Genomic DNA, 7667 nt, shown 5'->3' with positions numbered 1-7667 from the left:
GGGAAAAATTACTCATGTTGATAATACTTCATTTCATAACACAAAAGCCACCGTGTTGTCCAGAGCTGCAGCTTTGAAAAGTCAATACTGATATTAAACCAGTTAGATTTATAATCTGTGTAATGGTAAAGTTTGTATGAGAAAAAATTCTACTTGCAATTTAATGAATAGTGCTCAACATTGAGATCATGAACACTCTGATAATAAGTATCAAAGCAACATACCATTTTCATGTGGATCATATTTTTAATTCCTGTTATTCCTGCGTATAGATTGGGCTAACCAAACCGGAAATACTACGGTGGAGGAGGATTTCCTGGAATGCATAAGGGATGGTTTTCTGGACCAATATGTCGAGGAACCAACTAGGGGGGAGGCCATCTTAGACTGGGTGTTGTGTAATGAGAGAGGATTAATTAGCAATCTCGTTGTGCAAGGCCCCTTGGGGAAGAGTGACCAGAATATGGTGGAATTCTACATCAGGATGGAGAATGAAACTGTTAATTCAGAGACCATGGTCCAGAACTTAAAGAAGGGTAACTTTGAAGGTATGAGGCGTGAATTGGTTAGGATAGGTTGGCGAATGATACTTAAGGGGTTGACAGTGGATGGTCATTTAGAGACCTCATGGATGAACTACAACAATTGTACATCCCTATCTGGCGTAAAAATAAAAAAGGGAGGGTGGCTCAACCGTGGCTATCAAGGGAAATCAGAGATAGTATTAAAGCCAAGGAAGTGGCATACAAATTGGACAGAAATAGCGGTGAACCCGGGGACTGGGAGAAATTTAGAACTCAGCAAAGGAAGACAAAGGGTTTGATTAGGGCAGGGAAAATAGAGTACAAGAGGAAGCTTGCAGGGAACATTAAAATGGACTGCAAAAGCGTCTATAGATATATAAAGAGAAAAAGGTTAGTAAAGACAAACGGAGGTCCCCTGCAGTCAGAATCAGGGGAAGTCATAACGGGGAACAAAGAAATGGCAGACCAATTGAACAAGTACTTTAGTTCGATATTCACTAAGGAGGACACTAACAACCTTCTGGATATAAAAGGGGTCAGAGGGTCTAGTAAGAAGGAGGAACTGAGCGAAATCCTTATTAGTTGAGAAATTGTGTTGGGGAAAATAATGGGATTGAAGGCCGATAAATCCCCAGGGCCTGATGGTCTGCATCCCAGAGTACTTAAGAAGATGGCCTTGGAAATAGCGAATGCATTGACAGTCATTTTCCAACATTCCATAGACTCTGGATCAATTCCTATGGAGTGAAGGGCAGCCAATGTAACCCCACTTTTTAAAAAAGGAGGGAGAGAGAAAACAGGGAATACTAGACCGGTCAGCCTGACATCGGTAGTGGGTAAAATGATGGAATCAATTATTAAGGATTTCATAGCAGCGCATTTGGAAAGAGGTGACATGATAGGTCCAAGTCAGCATGGATTTGTGAAAGGGAAATCATGCTTGACAAACCTTCTGGAATTTTTTGAGGATGTTTCCAGTTGAGTGGACAAGGGAGAACCAGTTGATGTGGTGTATTTGGACTTTCAGAAGGCTTTCGACAAGGTCCCACACAAGAGATTAGTGTGCAAAGTTAAAGCACATGGGATTGGGGCTAGTGTGCTGTCGTGGATTGAGAACTGGTTGGCAAACAGGAAGCAAAGAGTAGGAGTAAATGGGTACTTTTCAGAATGGCAGGCAGTGACTAGTGGGGTACCGCAAGGTTCTGTGCTGGGGCCCCAGCTGTTTACATTGTACATTAATGATTTAGACGAGGGGATTAAATGTAGTATCTCCAAATTTGTGGATGACACTAAATTGGGTGGCAGTGTGAGCTACGAGGAGGATGCTATGAGGCTACAGAGTGACTTGGATAGGTTAGGTGAGTGGGCAAATGCATGGCAGATGCAGTATAATGTGGATAAATGTGAGGTTATCCACTTTGGTGGTAAAAACAGAGAGACAGACTATTATCTGAATGGTGACAAATAAGGAAAAGGGGAGGTGCAACGAGACCTGGGTGTCATGGTACATCAGTCATTGAAGGTTGGCATGCAGGTACAGTAGGCGGTTAAGAAAGCAAATGGCATGCTGGCCTTCATAGTGAGGGGATTTGAGTACAGGGGCAGGGAGGTGTTACTACAGTTGTACAGGGCCTTGGTGAGGCCACACCTGGAGTATTGTGTGCAGTTTTGGTCTCCTAACTTGAGGAAGGACATTCTTGCTATTGAGGGAGTGCAGCGAAGGTTCACCAGACTAATTCCTGGGATGGCGGGACTGACACATCAAGAAAGACTGGATCAATTGGGCTTGTATTCACTGGCGTTCAGAAAAATGAGAGGGGATCTCATAGAAACGTTTAAAATTCTGACGGGTTTAGACAGGTTAGATGCAGGAGGAATGTTCCCAATGTTGGGGAAGTCCAGAACCAGGGGTTACAGTCTAAGGAGAAGGGGTAAGCCATTTAGGACTGAGATGAGGAGAAACTTCTTCACCCAGAGAGTGGTGAACCTGTGGAATTCTCTACCACAGAAAGTTGTTGAGGCCAATTCACTAAATAGATTCAGAAAGGAGTTAGATGTAGTCCTTACTACTAGGGGGATCAAGAGGTATGGCAAGAAAGCAGGAATGGGGTACTGAAGTTGCATGTTCAGCCATGAACTCATTGAATGGCGGTGCAGGCTCGAAGGGCCGAATGGCCTACTCCTGCACCTATTTTCTATGTTTCTATGTTTCTATGTGAACTTACCTTTCTCATTTGACGTGCTTTATGCTGCAATCAGTAGGAGCATTGTTTTCTTTCACTGACATCTCTTTTAACATCAACAGGTACATCATCATCGACTTCAACATCAGAACAAAGCACCTCAACAGAACCATCTACAACAGTAACGGCTTCCTCAACCACTTTAACATCAACCAGTGAAACAACAGGTATCCACAATTCTATCCCAATTGTTAATGTTCAACCTTCATCGCTGATAAATCATTTTACAACCAAGCAACAAACATGTTCCTTTGATCATAGTAAAAAAACATTCAGAAGAGTAAGAGTGTACTGACCCTTCACAGTTCCATGTCTGTTCATAATATTAGATTTCTGCTGTCATAAAACCAGTTCAGGCATCACTATTGAGCCCATCGGCAGAACTTCCAACATATTTGATTCCTTCAATATGTATCTAAAGTTCCAATCTCATTTTCCTCACTCACAGAATGGTTTCAAAGACAAAGACCACAGATGTGACTGTGCTTTGTGTTACATCATTTACAGACATGTTTTGGCACCAAATGTTGTGCCTAGTACAATTATTAAACTTACTAAAGCCCACATTCTTCTTCTCTCTCATCATGGATGTGACTACAGGTGGGACCTCTCTGGTCCTGGACTCACTGGTCCGGAAACATCCGTGGTTCTGCATTAGTTATGCCTGAGGGAGAGGAAGGTTTATAAAAAAATGTGGCAAACCTGCACGTTAACCAGCACTGGGAGCGGCTATCAGTCAGTGAGTGTGTGTGTGGGTGATGATGGAGCCAGCCACACGCTTCCACCTCACACACACAGGATCCCAGGCACTGCCGATAGGTAAGGGTAGGCGTGACCTCCCGTGGTCCGTAGCATTCTCTGTTTTGGCACAGGTCAGGTCCTGACGCTGCCGGACACAAGAGATCCAACCTGTAGTTAAAAAGAGATAACACTGATAAGAAACTCAAAGGTCAATGAAAATGAAAGTTTTCCTCAAATATCATTATAGCTATTTCAGTGGGAAAATAGATGTATTTAATTCACTTCAGTTCCAAATTACACTGTTGCATAATCATTAATCGTGCATACACCACTGTAATCAAACTGTTTGATTTCAGCTGATGAGCTTTGTTGTTCAGTTTGCACTATTGATGATAGTATCGAGAAGAATTTCCCTGTTTTACTGACATTTCCATACACATTAGGAGCTTTGACCTCATCTGGAACCACAGAAGGAAGCACTTCAACAGATGCAACTACAACTGTGATCTATTCCACAGCAACAACATCACCTGCATCAACAGGTATAATCTATTGTAATCTGGTAATCTAACTACATCGAAGGGAAAAATTACTCATGTTGATAATACTTCATTTCATAAAACTAAAGCCACCGTGTTGTCCAGAGCTGCAGCTTCAAAAAGTCAATACTGACGTTAAACCAGCTTGATTTATAATTTGTGTAATGGTAAAGTTTGTCTGAGAAAAAACTCTACTTGCAATTTAATGAATAGTGCTCAACATTGTGATCATGTACACTCTGATAATAAGTATCAAAGCAACACATCATTTACATGTGAATCATGTTTTTAATTCCTGTCATTAAACTTACCTTCCTCATTTGACGGGCTTTATGCTGCAATCAGCAGGAGCATTGTTTTCTTTCACTGACATCTCTTTTAACATCAACAGGTACATCATCATCGACTTCAACATCAGAACAAAGCACCTCAACAGAACCATCTACAACTGTAACGACTTCCTCAACCATTTTAACATCAACCAGTGAAACAACAGGTATCCACAATTCCATCCCAATTGTCAACGTTCAACCTTAATCGCTGATAAATCATTTTACAATCAAGCAACAGACAATAGTCTTACCTTGATCATTGCAAAACAAAAATTCAGAAGAGTAAGAGCATTCTTTGCCATCACAGTGCCATGTCTGTTCATAATATTACATTTCTACTGCCATTGCACCAGTTGAGACATGACCAGTAAGCCCATCAGCACAACTACCAACATTGTTTATTCCATCGATGTGCATTAAAAGTTCCAATCTCATTTTCCTCACTCACAAAATGATATTAAAGTCAGCGACCACAGATGTGACTGTGGTTTGACTTACATCATGTAAAGTCTGTTTTTGGTGCCAAATTGTGTGACTAGTACAATTATAAAACTTACTAACCCAGCCACATTCTTATTCTCTCTAATCATGGATATGACTACAGGTTGGACCTCTCTGGTCCTGGACTCACTGGTCCGGAAACATCCATGGTTCGGCATTAGTTATGCCTGAGTGAAAGAAGGGTTTTGAAAAAAAATGTGTCCCAGCGCGTTAACCACCACTGGGAGCGGCTATCGGTCAGTGAGTGTGTGTGGCAATTGGCTGTAGCGGATGTCGGTCAGTGAGTGTGTGCATGTGTGCTGACAGAGCCACCCACAGGCTGACACCATACACACACACATAGGACTCCGGGCACTGTCGATATGTAAGCCTAGGATAGGCATGACCTCCCATGGTCCGTACAATTCTCTGCTTCAGCACAGGTCAGGTCCCAAGGGTGCCAAACAGCAGAGGTCCAACTTGTAGTTTAACAAGAGATAACAGTTATCAGAAGCTCAAATTTAAATGAATGCTGATACCTTGCCTCAAATATCATTAAGGCTACTTCAGTGGGAAAATAGAAGCATTTCATTCACTTCAGTTCCAAATTACACTGTTGCATAATCATTATTTGTGCGAACACCGCTGGAATCAAATTTGTTTTGGAAGGGAAAATTATTAATGCTGATAATACTTCCTTTCATAAATCTAAATGACTTCACTGCTGTCCAGAGCTGGTGCTTGTAAAATTCAATGATGATATTAAATCAGTCAAATTTATACTCTGCGTACTGGTAAACAATGTATAAGAAAAGAACGCCAGTAACAACATACTTGCAATTTAATGAATAGTGCTCAACATTGAGATCATGTACACTCTGATAATAAGTATCAAAGCAACACATCATTTTCATGTCGATCACATTTTTAATTCCTGTCATTAAACTTACCTTCCTCATTTGACGTGCTTTATGCTGCAATCAGCAGGAGCATTGTTTTCTTTCACTGACATCTCTTTTAACATCAACAGGTACATCATCATCGACTTCAACATCAGAACAAAGCACCTCAACAGAACCATCTACAACTGTAACGGCTTCCTCAACCACTTTAGCCTCAACCAGTGAAACAACAGGTATCCACAATTCTATCCCAATTGTTAATGTTCAACCTTCATCGCTGATAAATCATTTTACAATCATGCAACAAACAATAGTCTGACTTTGATCATTGTAAAAATAGATTTATAAGAGTAAGAATGTTCTGTGCATTAACAGTTCCATGTCTGTTCATAATCTTACATTTCCACCGCCATAACACCAGTTGAGTCATCATCAATAAGCCCATGAGCAGAACATCCAACATCGATATCTATTGAAAGTTCCAATCACTTTTTCCTCACTCACAGAATGGTTCCAATGGCACACACCACAGATGTGACTGTGCTTCGTGTTACAGCATGTACAGACACACTTTGGCACCAGATGTTGTGCCTAGTACAATTATAAAACTTACTAACCCAGCCACATTCTTATTCTCTCTAATCATGGATGTGACTACAGGTTGGACCACTCTGGTCCTGGACTCATTGGTCCGGAAACATCCGTGGTTCTGCATTAGTTATGCCTGAGGGAGAGGAGGGTTTATAAAAATATGTGGCAAACCAGCGCGTTAACCACCACTGGGAGCGGCTGTCAGTCAGTGAATGTGTGTCTGCAGGTGCTGATGGAGCCACCCACAGGCTTCCAGCACACACACACTCAGGATCCCAGGCACTGTGGATCGGTAAACCTAGGGTAGGGGTGACCTCCCGTGGTCCGTAAAATTCTCTGTTTTGACACAGGTCAGGTCCCGAGGCTGCCAGACAACAAAGGTCCCACCTATAGTTTAAAAAGAGATAACACTGATAAGAAGCTCAAAATTTAATGAAAATGAAAGTTTTCCTCAATTATCATTACGGCCACTCAGTGGGAAAATGGAAGTATTTATTTCACTTCAGTTCCAAATAACACTGTTGCATAATCATTATTCGTGCGTACATCACTGTAATCAAATGGTTCGATTTCAGCTAATGAGCTTTGTTGGTCAGTTTTCACTATTGATGATGGTATCTAGAAAAGCTTTCCCTGTTTTACTGACATTTCCATACACATTAGGAGCTTTGACATCATCTGGAACCTTAGAAGGAAGCACTTCAACAGTCGCAACTACAACTGTGATCTATTCCACAGCAACAACATCAACAGGTATAATCTATTGTAATCTGGTAATCCAATTACATCGAAGGGAAAAATTACTCATGTTGATAATACTTCATTTCATAACACAAAAGCCACCGTGTTGTCCAGAGCTGCAGCTTTGAAAAGTCAATACTGATATTAAACCAGTTAGATTTATAATCTGTGTAATGGTAAAGTTTGTATGAGAAAAAATTCTACTTGCAATTTAATGAATAGTGCTCAACATTGAGATCATGAACACTCTGATAATAAGTATCAAAGCAACATACCATTTTCATGTGGATCATATTTTTAATTCCTGTTATTCCTGCGTATAGATTGGGCTAACCAAACCGGAAATACTACGGTGGAGGAGGATTTCCTGGAATGCATAAGGGATGGTTTTCTGGACCAATATGTCGAGGAACCAACTAGGGGGGAGGCCATCTTAGACTGGGTGTTGTGTAATGAGAGAGGATTAATTAGCAATCTCGTTGTGCAAGGCCCCTTGGGGAAGAGTGACCAGAATATGGTGGAATTCTACATCAGGATGGAGAATGAAACTGTTAATTCAGAGACCATGGTCCAG

The sequence above is a fragment of the Pristiophorus japonicus genome, chromosome 6 (assembly GCF_044704955.1).
Source record: "Pristiophorus japonicus isolate sPriJap1 chromosome 6, sPriJap1.hap1, whole genome shotgun sequence".
NCBI classification, from domain to species: Eukaryota; Metazoa; Chordata; class Chondrichthyes; family Pristiophoridae; genus Pristiophorus; species Pristiophorus japonicus.
This window is presented reverse-complemented; position numbering follows the sequence as displayed.